The sequence below is a fragment of the Wyeomyia smithii genome, chromosome 3 (genome assembly GCF_029784165.1).
Source record: "Wyeomyia smithii strain HCP4-BCI-WySm-NY-G18 chromosome 3, ASM2978416v1, whole genome shotgun sequence".
In the NCBI taxonomy this organism is placed as follows: Eukaryota; Metazoa; Arthropoda; class Insecta; order Diptera; family Culicidae; genus Wyeomyia; species Wyeomyia smithii.
Genome location: NC_073696.1, coordinates 238,760,210 through 238,777,429, shown reverse-complemented (window position 1 = coordinate 238,777,429; position 17,220 = coordinate 238,760,210).

Below are 17,220 nucleotides of genomic sequence, written 5' to 3'. Positions count from 1 at the left end.
TTGTAACATCAAGCGATTTCGTTTGCTCGCTGTTGCGTGTTGCATCATGTTGCAACTTGGCAGCTGGGAGACGACGAAATTCTGTTTATGCGGATTGATTGAATCGACTTCATATTAGCTCTGCATAGTCGAACTAACTGCTTTTGTGAATGCGTACTAACAGGGCAGTTTATTATTCAATGTCGGTTATGCTGATCGCAGCCTTTGCGCTGCCCCTACAGTGGGGGGTTTACTAAATAAAGTGAAAATTAGACAACTACAACAGAATTTGATTGCATCCCGCACAGAATGTCTGCTTGTGTTGATGCCAGAAAATTATTAACCTTCAATTATTTTTTTATTTGCCTTGAAAAAAGCTGTTGCGGTTCAAAATCGGTTGCTAATTACAACCTTTGAGCTGCCCTAACATTGGGGGAACTAAGATACACGGACAACATGCACTGTGGAAGCTATTTCACATTCAGTAAATAAGACGGGTGCGACAAATTTAAATTGCTAGGATGCTACACAGAATACTTGCTTGCGTTGACAAAAATTATTAACTTCCAATGACTTGTTTATTTGCCTTCAAAAAGGCATTTTGATTCCCAAAATTAGATTTCCTGATGGCAATCTTCATGCTGCCCCAACACAGGGGGAATAATGGCTGTCTGGCGACACACGCTGAGAATAACCGCGCTGCTCCTGAGACGTGGTGACCAACCACAGAGCTAGTGCTGCTGCTAAGGAAGGACGACTGCTGTTGTCGCTGTCTAGAACAATTATGAGCGGCTCTGGCTGAAATAGGCTCTTATATAGGCCAAATAGCATGTTTTCAATTGCAAGGTATATGATCCTGTCGACCGTGCTTGGGAAGCAAGCATATAACGACCAATCAGAGGTCGAATTTTTCGTTTTGACAAGGCTTGACTATTTTCAATAGTACAATAGTGTGAATAATAAAATTACAATTATCTTATTTTGGGAAGAATCTTAGAAGATTTTCCAATCTATTGCTGCAAGAACTAAGGAAATCCATCGAATACTAACCGATTTATTAGCATTTGAAATTGGACATATTTTTCACTTTTTTCGGTTTTAGATTTTCATTTCACATCCCTATGTAGCCGAACTTCCTGAGAGAAGTATTCTACTTCAAAAAAATGGTAGCTTGGCATGTCTGCTAACTTTCTAACATGATTCGGTGATAGTTATTTTTCATACATCATCAAGAGCATTTCCGCTGTGCCTCTGACAAAATTCATACCTTTTGCCCCATAACTTCCGTCAGACCCTAATGGTGACCGTAAGATTTTGTCAGGTGGTAGCTTGGCATGTCTGCTAACTTTCTAACCTGGTTTGGTGATAGGTATTTTTCTATTTTCTTGCGATAAACTGTTATTTTCAACTTCTTAGATCTGTTTATCTCATAGTTGAAACTCTCGTTATTTGCCTATTTGGCATTTCACTTGAAGTAATTTTGTATTTCTTATTGTATTGGGTTTCTTTCAAAACAGTAAATAAACTCGTAATATATTTATAAATTTAATTTATTTATAAAATATTATCCAGTTTTAATTAGTTTCAACACCCGCCGCTTCGCACCCGTGCGCTGCGGTCGGATAAGTGTGTCGCTGAGCAGAATTGTCGCTCATTTTACGCCGGTCAAAGTGACAGCTAGAGATGGGCGTGAGTGAGTGGTATCGATATTGCTGATATCGCCTGTAAACTTTTCTTTGTCAAATGGTATTAACATTTCAAGCCAGGGGTTATAATTCATCATTTGGAAAATATCGCCGAGGGGTACGCGAACAAAAAAGAGTTGAGACCCGCTGTAGTAGAGCATAAAAACGTACCACTTCATTATTTAATTTGCAATTTGCTTTTCAGTAAAAATCCATCACTAGAATCAACCTTATACCGAAAATCAGCTATTTCATTACAACAGAAGCGGGTGTGTAACATGGGACTAAAGGCTTGTAAAAGTTGTAACTTGTAGATGTAGAACTCTACAAAATTAATCAAATACACGAGAAATTGATATCATTAGCCTTTGTTGGGATCATCAATGCCTGATTTTTATTCTGAGGGGAAATCGACTTTTTTCAATAAGAAAGCAAATTATTTCAGATGCTTTAATTTATTTTTCTATTATGTTTCGATCATCTTCTGGAGTGCTGGACTTGGAAATGAGTAAATAAAACGTAGTATACACACAGAGAACAAACGTTCATCTTATTCACTAAAGATGTGTAAAAACTTGCAACCGTCATTTAACCGTAAGTGGTAATGTAAGCGGTTTGTAAGCACTAAATCGATAAATTATCGATACGGCAATATTTATCCAGTGCAAATGGGGCACCACAAGACAGATGTCGGTAGTGTATTAACGTATTTGGTTTCAAATTTTTACAAAATATTTTCAAATTTTTTCATATGAACATGAATGTCTGTTCTCTGTGGTATATAGACAATAGTCCGGATCAGGATATGCTGAGGAAGACCGAACGCTAATACGTGGGGATTATTTCTCACTCAAAATGGTCGATTATTCAGAACAGTTACATGCAAAATTGGTTGATGTGAAATATCGACAAAAAATTTGTCTTGAAACCTAGCTATAACTTAACTATAACGCATATTTCGCAAAGCGTAAAGCCATGATTTTGTCAACAAAAATCACAATAACAAAAATTAGGTACAATTTAATACAACCGTTATTTTATTATTCTCCAAAGATCAAAGACTTTATTGTCCTTGACCTAATTGAATCAAATCGTCGCGTTCATTCCGCACCACGATCAAATCGACACATATAAACTGTTGCGTACGCCAAAAACAAGCTCAGTTCTACAGAATTTGTGTACTGAATAACAACAACTGCGGGAAAAAGAAAATATAAATTAAAGCAATCAAATCAGCAGTTCAACTTGACCTCCGATCTCTCGTAGCTAGATTGAGCACAATATTCGAGATGAAGTTCTCGTGGCTGCTGGGCTTCCTGCTGGTGGCGATCTGCGTCGGAGTGGTGCGGGGTTTCCACTGTCCGAAGGAGTTCACCCGGCAAGCAAACAAGTGCGTCATTAAGCGTCCAGTCAATGGCGAGTGTCCACCAAGGACGAGGTTCCACACGGGGTGGAATCTGTGCGTGCAAAATAACTGAGAACTGACTGGCTGATTCGCCGCGTTTTGGGATGTGTTGTAAATTAGGATACATAATTTTTACTACGTTTACATATTTAACTATTTTGTAGGAGTCTGAATAATTATAATGTAATCCCGAGCAAATAAGTTGAAATAAAAGTTGTAAATAGTTGTATGCGTGTATTTGTTTCATATCACTAAACTGTTGGTTTTGTTGCAAGGTAACAGTTCTTTCTTTTTATAGTTTTATAATTTCACCGGACATAGAAAAAGATAAGTTATCTAAATCAATTTTAAGAATAAGCTAATTGCTAAGCTTTAAACTGTTGATGCTCTGTTTTGTTAGTTGACTTATTGATATGTTTTTGATAGATTTATTAAATTTTCACTACTCCTACAATTTCAGCTTCAGTTCGAAAAAATAAAATTGGTTACTGTTTTCGCATGATTTTTCGAATTCTACATTTTTGATCGCAGTGCAGTATTAAAATTGTAATCTTCCGAATTATAATCATGCATTATTGTAGTGCCTTCGCTTCAGAAATAAAACACTATTTTTATTTATAATATATACGGTCTAAACGCCAACTGTGGGCATTCTGCCAGATGATAGTGTTCCAAACGTTTATAGAATTACTATTCAGTAATTTCTTATTACTTTAACGCGAGTACCTATCTATTTATTATCTTATTTTATTTTCTTCAGCCATTACGAGCTGAAAAATTATATAAACCACCTGTCAATATGAGATTTTAAATATTTTGTAATTGTTTCTAACATCAACCAGTTAAAAGCTGATATTTTCAACTTTTGAAGATTTTTTTTTATTGCGTATTCGATCGCATATTTCCGTTTCGTCAATAGAAAACATCCGAACATTTCTAATTTCAAATCTCACAATTCGGTAATGTAAATGTTGTTATCGAAAAATCTATCGAAATATTTACTTTTTCTACCTGAAACGGCATGATAAAGAAATTTCATTTAATTTCTCAAGAGCTGACCACATTTTCACATTTGAAATGTGATGTGTGTTGGCAAGTTCTCCTATAACATCGTCCATGCCTGTTTATGACACATTTACAAAAGCGAGCTTTATCAGACATCATCCTGTTTTAGAATCCGTAGTAAACACGACTCTCAGCCATAATGCGTCTTCGAATTTTCGTTCTGTTGAAACCTAACATCACCATTGAATCGATGGACGCAAATACGTCCACTGCCACGAGCTCATCTCCGTCAAGTATTTATTACATACAAATCCTTTAATCGTTCTCGATTGCTCAGAAGCTTATCAACAATATGTGCGAAAGTAAAGCATTGCAAAAGCTTGCAAGTTTGCGGAAACATGTATGATATCTTACTAGTCAGGGTCGTGTGCAATCAGCTACGATGTGTTTTTATCCAACGTTAACTCTTCTGTCGTCATACGTTATCTGCTGTGTTTCCGTTTGGATATACTCCAGCTTCACCGCGAAACAATTCCCTCACCTTACCAAACAGTCCCAAGTCTTGGTGTGGCCTTTGTTGTACGTAAGAGTCGTCTTCACTCTACTCGATTCAAGGCTACAGTTCGCGAGCTCTGCAGTCTACGTAGGGTCCGTGGGTCGTCTTTCATCTGATCGATCCATCTTGCCCGCTATGCATCGTTTCGTCCCTGACGGATTGGTTTCACGAACCATTTTTATCGGGCTGTCATCCGACATCCGTATGACATGCCCAGCTCACCCCAAACCTGCCAATCGTAGCGGTGTGGATAATAGATGGCTTATCCCAAGCAGCTCCTGCAGTACATGATCCATTCGCCTTCTCCACGTTCCGTTCTCCATCTACAGTCCACCAAAGATGGTAAGTAAGACCGCAAAAGCGCGTTGGTTCTCCACAAGCATAGTTTATATCTCATGGTCAACTTCTTGTACTGGTTGAATTCCTCTAGTATCGTTGTATCGGTATTGACAGTTATCAGTGAGCCTAGATACACGAACTCATCGACCACCTCCATTTTATCACAACCAACTTGAATTCGAGGTGGAAGGGTAGCATTCTCTTCTGTTGAATCTATTCCCTAGTAACAATATTGGTTTTGTCAAAGTTTTATAGCGCCTAATCCAACTAGCGCTGCAGGAGGTATGCTGGAAGGGAATAACGGTACATACGTACGAAGACGGGTATAGCCATCTACCAGAGCTGCGGCAACACACACGAGCTGGGCACAGCTTTTATTGTGATGGGTGAAATGCAGAAGCGCGTGATTGGGTGGTGGACAATCGACAACAGAATGTGCAAGTTGAGGATTAGAGGCCGTTTCTTCAACGTGAGCAGAATTAACTTGCACAGCCCTCCCCTAGGAAGTAACGGCGACGATAAGGACGCCTTTTACGCGCGGCTGGAGCGTGCATACGAAAGCTACCCAAAACAGGCCGTCAAAATAAACTGAAGCGAAGAAAGCAGACCCATTTGTTCCGGGACAAAAAGCGCCGCCTGGAAGAGATGGAGTGTGAGGAAATGGAGCAGCTGTATCGTTCGCAAGAAACACGTAAATTCTACAAGAAACTGAACGCATCTCGCGCCGGCTTTGTGCCGCGAGCCAAAATGTGTCAGGATAAGAATGGAAGAATCTTGACGGATGAACGTGAGGTGATCGACAGGTGGAAGCAGCATTACAATGAACACCTGAATGCCGCAGAGGCAGAGGACCAAGACGGCAGATGAGGGAGACATTCCGACTCCTACGATAGGTGAAATTAAGGATGCCATCAAGCAGCTCAAGAACAACAAATCAGCTGGAAAGATGGCATCGCAGCGAAGCTTATCAAACTGGGCTAGGATAGGTTGGCTTCTTGTCTGCACCAGCTGGGATACTGGGATACAGAACAGCTACCGGAGTGGAAGGAGGGAGTAATATGCCCAATATACAAGAAGGGCGACAAGTTGGAATGTGAGAACTATCGAGCGATCACGATTCTCAACGCAGCCTACAAAGTGCTCTCCCAGATAGCTTTCGCCGTCTCTCGCCGCTAGCAGGGAGGTTTGTTGGAAGTTATCAAGCCGGTTTAGTGTTTTTGTGGGCGATCGACAACGGACCAAATCTTCACGCTGCGGCAGATCTTCCAAAAGCGTCGCGAATACCAATTCCCTACGCACCACCTATTCAGCGATTTCAAGGCCGCCCACGATACTATCGACCATGTAGAGCTATGGAAAATCATGGACTAAAATGGTTTCCCTGCAAAACTAACGAGACTGATCAAGGCCACGATGGACAGTGTACAGTGCTGTGTGAAGATTTCGGGTGCGTTATCAAGCCCGTTTGAAACACGCAAGAGACTTCGACAAGGCGACGGTCTTTCTTGTCTCCTGTTCAACATTGCGCTTGAAGGTGTGATGAAGCGTGCGGCCTTTAACATGCGGGGCATGATCTTCTATAAATCCAGCCAGTTCATCTGCTTCGCTAACGACGCTGGCCTTGTCGGAAGGACATTCCAGGCGGTTGCTGAACAGTACACCAAACTGAAACGTGAAGCAGAAAAGGTTGGATTGAAAGTGAATACGTCAAAGACTAAGTATCTGCTAGCAGGAGGAACCGAGCGCGACTGGGCTCGGATAGGCAGTAGCGTAATAATTGACGAAGACGAGTTCGAGGTGGTTGACGAATTTGTATACCTCGGATCTTTGGTAACTTCAGACAACAACTGCAGTAGAGAAATCAACAGACGTGTTGTAGCTGGAAGTCGTGCCTCCTACGGACTCCACAAGACGTTGAGGTCTGGTAAACTTCGCCCCCGTACCAAGTGCACCATGTACAAGACGCTTGTAAGGCCAGCAGTCCTCTACGAGCACGAGACCTGGACGATGCTCGAGGAGGACTTGCAAGCACTGGTCGTTTTCGAACGACGTGTGCTAAGGACTATCTTCGGCGTAGTTTGTGAGGATGGCGTATGGAGGCGAAGGATGACCCACGAGCTGGCGCAACTCTACGGCGAACACAGTATCCAGAAAATCGCGAAAGCTGGAAGGGTACAATGGACGGGACATGTTGTAAGAATGCCGGACAACAATCCCGCAAAAATGGCGTTCGTCTCGAATCCAGCCAGTACAAGACGTAGAGGTGCACAACGAGCTAGGGGGTTAGACCAAGTGGAGCAAGATCTTGGGAGTGTGGGACTCTCAAGAAACTGGAGACAAGCTGCTATGGACCGGGGACGTTGGCGTAACATTGTGACGCAGGTGAAATCCTGAGGGATGTTTTACCAGGAAAGTAAGTAAGTAAAGAGATGAAAAACAACAGCCCGTTAGGGATTGCTTGTATTTGCTGTCGTCAGTAGCTGTCAGGCTGTGTACCGAACGTATGGGGGCAAGGGAGAGCTGCGCAATACAATGAAAGCTGAATTAGTTGAAAATTTGCTGTCACGGAAAGACAGTCACTTTTAGAAGCCTGCTCCGGGGATCTAGCTTCCTTCTAACACACGGTTCCCTCCTTCTTTGAAGTTTTGCATTTGTATGACTTCGAACAACGGAACATCCTGATTGCTTCCCACTGATTTACCGAATCCTTGTTGTTAAGCATGTTCTGTAGAAAGCAGAGTGTTTTTTTATTCATTATCTCCGTCGGACGGCCGCTAGCTCGGTTGCGATAGGACTCTAAAAATCGCCCACTGTGTGCTTTTTTTTACGATATTCGTTTTCTTGGAAAAAATGTACAATGCGGGTACGAAGTTCCTCTTTTTTTGATGGCATTTTGAACACAACTGAACAAGTTAGAGTGGAACAGTATGTACAGTATGTGCCATTTTCCTGATGGTGGTAGGCATATGATGGTCGTTTACCTGAGATGAAATTTTTCTGCGAATGTTCTTATAGAAAGGAATTGAAACCATTCTTATTGTTGAGTGGACACTAGGGTGGCAGCGAAAATTGTCATGTCACCGACCATTTTGTTTATTGACCTAAATAAATGATCTGTGAAAAATTTCAACTCGATCGGACATGATTTAGGGGTGCCTCAAAGTGTCAAAGTTTTGATGTTTAGACCCTCGAAAATGGACATCCCAAATAAAAAAAATAGTTAAAAATGCTGCGAATGAACACTAAAATGATTCCACAAACCACATGAAAATCATTTTAATGTTTATTAGATATTTTAAAAATAATTTTCTTTTAGGAATGTTAATATTCGTGGGTCAAAACACTGAAACTTTGAGCGCTTCGAGGCACCCCTAAATCATGTTTGATTAAGCTGAGCGTTTGCACAGGTTATTGTTTTGGGCAAATAAACAAAATGTACTTGGTCGGTTCTTTAAATTCGATTTTTCTTTACATCGCATTGCCACCCTAGTGGACACCCGTTAGACCGGCTTCAGCTACGCGTAGAACGCTACCTTCTCGACGTCAGGTCTCCCTTCATGTGGTCTACGAAAAAATCGTTCTGGTTCGAAAAGTACTTGTAATCATCAATACTTGTTCTACGAGTGATGATTCGCAAAAAAATACCAATCGCACAAAATGACAGCCCATAGGAACATCTGTTCAAAATTTCAGCCAAATCAAAAATGATTGAATGATTTTTTTGAAAATTGATTAGACCCATGTAACGGCTACTATTTCCTGAAGCCGCCGCCGGTACTGCATTACGGGAGAAACGCTGCAGAAAATTACCCATTGGGCATTTTGTTTTAAAAAATTGGGTACAAGTAGTTTGAAGTGCATTGTTTGCACTGTTTGTTTTTGTCGCGCAAACACCTGGAAACTCATCAACGCTCTCACCGGGACGTCAGGAAATAACTCGGAATCAGCGTTGCAAAGCAAGCGAGAAGTCAAACCTCTCTCCACCTTTCTGCTTAAGAATGAGACATATGCTACGCTTCGCAAGTCAAGTTCTCAGTGCAAACACACGCTTACGAGATACTCTTTATTATTCGTGCACTCGGCGAAGTGGCCGCTGCTGCTGCGCCGGCAAGCAAAAACTCTTTTGTCTTGCTACTCAGCGACTATAAAAAATTACGCAATTTCCTGCTGCGAGTAGGAGTACTCGACTAAAAATACTCGACGAGGAGAAGTGATTAAAAAAAGTAGGAGGGTGGTATTCAAGACACGACCGCATGACGTTGACTACCGTATTCTTAAAAAAAAAATATTCCATTGAAGCAAATAGTATAGGGAATTGCAACGCTTCTTTTACAAAACTTCTGTAACAAAATTTCGAGGCTCCAAAAGGTACCAGTTTCCGATTATTTTCGTCCAGAATTCCAGCCATTTTAGTATTTTGCAGTAGCCATTTATTACTAACAGCCACCAGCATAACGGGTGAAACCGGCACGAGATGACCGGTACTATTTTGTCTTTCCTCCTTTCAGCTGCTAACACCTAGCGCTGTCGTGAAATTAACATCAACATGAACATGCATTTTTGCAAGGTTTTTTTTCCGCTAGCAACAGCAATTGTAAAACATAAAATTCAACTAACCGCTTCTATTATAAAACTGCGAGGCACCAAAAGGTGCCAGTTGCCGATTTCTTGTTTACTGGTTTCCGTCCAGAATTCCAGCCATTTTAGTACTTTGCAGTAGCCACCAGCATCACGGATCAAACCGGCACGAGATGACCGGTACTATTTTGTTTTTCCTCCGAGCGTCCGTATGTATCCGGTACGGTTTAATAATGAAACTGATGGAGTGAAATGTTCGAACGATACGTTTTATACCAAGGCTTCGTCAGATAAATAGAAAGAGGGATGGGCTACATAGATGATGAAATGGCAGAGACAAATGTTTCTTGAAAGCTGCGCCGGCCGCTGTCGTAATATTAACACCAACACAAACATGCATTTTTGCAAGGTTTTTTTCCGCTAGCAGCAGCATTTGGTAAAACAGAAAATTCAATTAGCCGCTTCTGTAACAAAATTTAGAGGCACCAAAAGGTGCCAGTTGCCGATTATAGTTTCCTGGTTAGTCCGTCCAGAATTCCAGCCATTTAAGTGTTTTGCAGTAGCCATTTACTACTAAAGCCACCAGCATTACGGGTGAAACCGGCACGAGATGACCGGTACTATTTTGTATTTCCTCCTTTCAGCTGCTATCACCTAGCGTCCGCATGTCACTGGTGCGGTTTTGGAATCAGAATGATGGGGCGCCGGCCGCTGTCGTAAAATTAACACCAACAAAAAGATGCATATTTGCAAGGTTTTTTCCGCTAGCAGCAGCATTTTGTAATAAAACAGAAAATTCAATTAGCCGCTTCTGTAACAAAATTTCGAGGCACCAAAAGGGGCCAGGTGCCGAATATATCCATTTTTTTGGTCAGTCCGTCCAGAATTCTTTCAAGATAGCGTCCGTATGTAGCCGGTACGGTTTAGTAATGAAACTGATGGGGTGAAATGTTCGAACGGTACGTTTTATACCAAGGCTTCGTCAGATAAATTAAAAGTGGGATGGGCTACGCAAATTATGGAATGGAAGAGACAAATGTTTCTTGAAAGCTGCGCCGGCCGCTGTCATAATATTAACACCAACACAAACATGCATTTTTGCAAGGTTTTTTCCGCTAGCAGCATCATTTGGTAAAACAGAAAATTCAATTTGCCGCTTCTGTAACAAAATTTAGAGGCACCAAAAGGTGCCAGTTGCCGATTATATTTTCCTGGTTAGTCCGTCCAGAATTCCAGCCATTTAAGTGTTTTGCAGTAGCCATTTACTACTAAAGCCACCAGCATTACGGGTGAAACCGGCACGAGATGACCGGTACTATTTTGTATTTCCTCCTTTCAGCTGCTATCACCTAGCGTCCGCATGTCACTGGTGCGGTTTTGGAATCAGAATGATGGGGCGCCGGCCGCTGTCGTAAAATTAACACCAACAAAAAGATGCATATTTACAAGGTTTTTTCCGCTAGCAGCAGCATTTCGTAACAAAACAGAAAATTCAATTAGCCGCTTCTGTAACAAAATTTCGAGGCACCAAAAGGGGCCAGGTGCCGAATATATCCATGTTTTTGGTCAGTCCGTCCAGAATTCTTTCAAGATAGCGTCCGTATGTAGCCGGTACGGTTTAGTAATGAAACTGATGGGGTGAAATGTTCGAACGGTACGTTTTATACCAAGGCTTCGTCAGATAAATTAAAAGTGGGATGGGCTACGCAAATTATGGAATGGAAGAGACAAATGTTTCTTGAAAGCTGCGCCGGCCGCTGTCATAATATTAACACCAACACAAACATGCATTTTTGCAAGGTTTTTTCCGCTAGCAGCATCATTTGGTAAAACAGAAAATTCAATTTGCCGCTTCTGTAACAAAATTTAGAGGCACCAAAAGGTGCCAGTTGCCGATTATAGTTTCCTGGTTAGTCCGTCCAGAATTCCAGCCATTTAAGTGTTTTGCAGTAGCCATTTACTACTAAAGCCACCAGCATTACGGGTGAAACCGGCACGAGATGACCGGTACTATTTTGTATTTCCTCCTTTCAGCTGCTATCACCTAGCGTCCGCATGTCACTGGTGCGGTTTTGGAATCAGAATGATGGGGCGCCGGCCGCTGTCGTAAAATTAACACCAACAAAAAGATGCATATTTGCAAGGTTTTTTCCGCTAGCAGCAGCATTTTGTAATAAAACAGAAAATTCAATTAGCCGCTTCTGTAACAAAATTTCGAGGCACCAAAAGGGGCCAGGTGCCGAATATATCCATTTTTTTGGTCAGTCCGTCCAGAATTCTTTCAAGATAGCGTCCGTATGTAGCCGGTACGGTTTAGTAATGAAACTGATGGGGTGAAATGTTCGAACGGTACGTTTTATACCAAGGCTTCGTCAGATAAATTAAAAGTGGGATGGGCTACGCAAATTATGGAATGGAAGAGACAAATGTTTCTTGAAAGCTGCGCCGGCCGCTGTCATAATATTAACACCAACACAAACATGCATTTTTGCAAGGTTTTTTCCGCTAGCAGCATCATTTGGTAAAACAGAAAATTCAATTTGCCGCTTCTGTAACAAAATTTAGAGGCACCAAAAGGTGCCAGTTGCCGATTATATTTTCCTGGTTAGTCCGTCCAGAATTCCAGCCATTTAAGTGTTTTGCAGTAGCCATTTACTACTAAAGCCACCAGCATTACGGGTGAAACCGGCACGAGATGACCGGTACTATTTTGTATTTCCTCCTTTCAGCTGCTATCACCTAGCGTCCGCATGTCACTGGTGCGGTTTTGGAATCAGAATGATGGGGCGCCGGCCGCTGTCGTAAAATTAACACCAACAAAAAGATGCATATTTGCAAGGTTTTTTCCGCTAGCAGCAGCATTTCGTAACAAAACAGAAAATTCAATTAGCCGCTTCTGTAACAAAATTTCGAGGCACCAAAAGGGGCCAGGTGCCGAATATATCCATGTTTTTGGTCAGTCCGTCCAGAATTCTTTCAAGATAGCGTCCGTATGTAGCCGGTACGGTTTAGTAATGAAACTGATGGGGTGAAATGTTCGAACGGTACGTTTTATACCAAGGCTTCGTCAGATAAATTAAAAGTGGGATGGGCTACGCAAATTATGGAATGGAAGAGACAAATGTTTCTTGAAAGCTGCGCCGGCCGCTGTCATAATATTAACACCAACACAAACATGCATTTTTGCAAGGTTTTTTCCGCTAGCAGCATCATTTGGTAAAACAGAAAATTCAATTTGCCGCTTCTGTAACAAAATTTAGAGGCACCAAAAGGTGCCAGTTGCCGATTATAGTTTCCTGGTTAGTCCGTCCAGAATTCCAGCCATTTAAGTGTTTTGCAGTAGCCATTTACTACTAAAGCCACCAGCATTACGGGTGAAACCGGCACGAGATGACCGGTACTATTTTGTATTTCCTCCTTTCAGCTGCTATCACCTAGCGTCCGCATGTCACTGGTGCGGTTTTGGAATCAGAATGATGGGGCGCCGGCCGCTGTCGTAAAATTAACACCAACAAAAAGATGCATATTTGCAAGGTTTTTTCCGCTAGCAGCAGCATTTTGTAATAAAACAGAAAATTCAATTAGCCGCTTCTGTAACAAAATTTCGAGGCACCAAAAGGGGCCAGGTGCCGAATATATCCATTTTTTTGGTCAGTCCGTCCAGAATTCTTTCAAGATAGCGTCCGTATGTAGCCGGTACGGTTTAGTAATGAAACTGATGGGGTGAAATGTTCGAACGGTACGTTTTATACCAAGGCTTCGTCAGATAAATTAAAAGTGGGATGGGCTACGCAAATTATGGAATGGAAGAGACAAATGTTTCTTGAAAGCTGCGCCGGCCGCTGTCATAATATTAACACCAACACAAACATGCATTTTTGCAAGGTTTTTTCCGCTAGCAGCATCATTTGGTAAAACAGAAAATTCAATTTGCCGCTTCTGTAACAAAATTTAGAGGCACCAAAAGGTGCCAGTTGCCGATTATATTTTCCTGGTTAGTCCGTCCAGAATTCCAGCCATTTAAGTGTTTTGCAGTAGCCATTTACTACTAAAGCCACCAGCATTACGGGTGAAACCGGCACGAGATGACCGGTACTATTTTGTATTTCCTCCTTTCAGCTGCTATCACCTAGCGTCCGCATGTCACTGGTGCGGTTTTGGAATCAGAATGATGGGGCGCCGGCCGCTGTCGTAAAATTAACACCAACAAAAAGATGCATATTTGCAAGGTTTTTTCCGCTAGCAGCAGCATTTTGTAACAAAACAGAAAATTCAATTAGCCGCTTCTGTAACAAAATTTCGAGGCACCAAAAGGGGCCAGGTGCCGAATATATCCATGTTTTTGGTCAGTCCGTCCAGAATTCTTTCAAGATAGCGTCCGTATGTAGCCGGTACGGTTTAGTAATGAAACTGATGGGGTGAAATGTTCGAACGGTACGTTTTATACCAAGGCTTCGTCAGATAAATTAAAAGTGGGATGGGCTACGCAAATTATGGAATGGAAGAGACAAATGTTTCTTGAAAGCTGCGCCGGCCGCTGTCATAATATTAACACCAACACAAACATGCATTTTTGCAAGGTTTTTTCCGCTAGCAGCATCATTTGGTAAAACAGAAAATTCAATTTGCCGCTTCTGTAACAAAATTTAGAGGCACCAAAAGGTGCCAGTTGCCGATTATAGTTTCCTGGTTAGTCCGTCCAGAATTCCAGCCATTTAAGTGTTTTGCAGTAGCCATTTACTACTAAAGCCACCAGCATTACGGGTGAAACCGGCACGAGATGACCGGTACTATTTTGTATTTCCTCCTTTCAGCTGCTATCACCTAGCGTCCGCATGTCACTGGTGCGGTTTTGGAATCAGAATGATGGGGCGCCGGCCGCTGTCGTAAAATTAACACCAACAAAAAGATGCATATTTGCAAGGTTTTTTCCGCTAGCAGCAGCATTTCGTAATAAAACAGAAAATTCAATTAGCCGCTTCTGTAACAAAATTTCGAGGCACCAAAAGGGGCCAGGTGCCGAATATATCCATTTTTTTGGTCAGTCCGTCCAGAATTCTTTCAAGATAGCGTCCGTATGTAGCCGGTACGGTTTAGTAATGAAACTGATGGGGTGAAATGTTCGAACGGTACGTTTTATACCAAGGCTTCGTCAGATAAATTAAAAGTGGGATGGGCTACGCAAATTATGGAATGGAAGAGACAAATGTTTCTTGAAAGCTGCGCCGGCCGCTGTCATAATATTAACACCAACACAAACATGCATTTTTGCAAGGTTTTTTCCGCTAGCAGCATCATTTGGTAAAACAGAAAATTCAATTTGCCGCTTCTGTAACAAAATTTAGAGGCACCAAAAGGTGCCAGTTGCCGATTATAGTTTCCTGGTTAGTCCGTCCAGAATTCCAGCCATTTAAGTGTTTTGCAGTAGCCATTTACTACTAAAGCCACCAGCATTACGGGTGAAACCGGCACGAGATGACCGGTACTATTTTGTATTTCCTCCTTTCAGCTGCTATCACCTAGCGTCCGCATGTCACTGGTGCGGTTTTGGAATCAGAATGATGGGGCGCCGGCCGCTGTCGTAAAATTAACACCAACAAAAAGATGCATATTTGCAAGGTTTTTTCCGCTAGCAGCAGCATAAACATCGGAAACAGAAAGTGACAACAACAATAACAACAAAGTCAGATCGATTGTATCCGTTAGTGTCGACTGTGCTTGGGAAGAGAGGTAGTGATTGGCTGCGCGGTATGATTTAGACAATCGATATTAATTACCAATTTTTCAATAGTGTATCTCAAACAATAGTTTGTTTTTGTTACATAAATTTAACCGTAAAAGAATTTCTGATCGATTGATGCCAAAACCTCGAAAACCTGATTATAGATGACTGCAAAATAAGCGCTCAAAACCTGACCACTTTTCTCTGGTTTTCCCTGGTTGAATTACTAGATTTTTAAATTCAGGGGCCTAACTTCGATATAGACGTTAGTCAACGTCAAAAATGTGATCAAAAACGAAAATGCTTTCTTTATGTACCCTGTTTTGCTTCGTGCACCGACAGCCGACAGTGAGGCGAAGAATCTGTAAAGCATCGCATATTGGAATGTGTAGGGTATCGCACTACTTTGGCAAGTTTTGTAACCTAATGTAAAATCAGCCGAAGCACACCGATGAGGAAGTAGTCCGACACCTTATTCGAAATATTAATATTTTTATGTCCCACCGCATCTTGCATCTTGAATCAATTGTCTTCGGCTGGTTGTGCTCGCGAGCAGGGGAGTACACGCGAGTAGGAGAGTAGGCGAGAGTGCGTGCATATGATCTTGGGAGCGACAAGAAAGATAAAGAAAGCGACAAAGAACGAAAAATAGCTTAAATTGAGAATACTCCAGTCTGTGATATCGGTAGCAACGAGAACCTCATTTGAGGTGTTGCATACTGTTATGAGTGAGACTAACAACACTACTCGGAATTGTGCAGTCATCGGTGAGTCGTTACTCTGAGCATCGAACGAAAGGAGAAAGTGGTTAGAGTGGATGTTCTATTAGTGATCAGGATCACAAGCGTGCTGTGAATGTATTTACGCGGAATCTAATTGCCTTGGCCAGGAATGTAACTAAAAAGTCGAATCTGTCTAAGTTTAGATAGCCAAGAACCAGGAGGGACTGCATACGTACAAAGTGCAGAAAACTCCAAACCGTGACGAACGGCAAAATACGGTGGGAAAATCACGGGCCCGGAAACTGTACACCCAGATGCTGATGAAGCCTCATTGTCTTATCATGAAGGATGAAACTTACGTCAAAGCGGACTTTCGGCAGCTTCTAGGGCTACTGTTTTTTACTGTCCAGCGCAAGTTTGATGTTCTGGAGCAAGTAAGGAAGCAGAAACTTTCAAAGTATACCTCAAGAAATACCTGATTTGACAAGCGGTCTGTTCATGTGGCAAAAGGATTGTTCCGATTAAACCTCAAATGGAGAGATCTATCTCAAGGAGTGTTCACAGAAGCGTCTGCTTTCTCGTTGATGCAATACAAGAGACCTACGATCTTCTGGCCGCATATAGCTTTGTTCCACTATTCAAATTATGTCCTGGAGTGGTACAAAACCAACGAGATTACTTTCGTATCACTCCAGGAAATGAACCCTCCCAACGCACCGGAACTAAGGCCTATCCAAAAACACAGGGCTATTATAAAGCAGGCACTGCGGAAGCATCCCAAGAATGTCAAATCTGAGGAAGATATGAAACAAACCTTATCGTCTGAAAGTTAGAATAGGATCGACCAACTGGGAAATTTTCTACAGCGTTTTTTCCGTAATGCAATTTGATGAGGGATACTCTTTATTCGGCCAGTTTGGCTGTTTTTTTGAAAGCGGAAGTCCCCATTCAAAACTTTGGGGCAACTTCCAATGGCCCACGACACAAAAAATTCGTGACATTTAAAAAAAACCTAAACTTAAACAAAACTGACACAATCCTTCCAAAACCTTTCTTTAACTTAGACTTTTGTATGACATGTTTCTTTATGACAACTGAAAAGGGCCTTACACAAACTTTTATCTGGCTCTGTCAATAAGGATTAGACTGACAGGTATACAAAATTGCATTTTTGTATGTGTAGTTTTTCTAAAAGAAACTGTGCAATAAGGTATCCAGACGGCAGATTC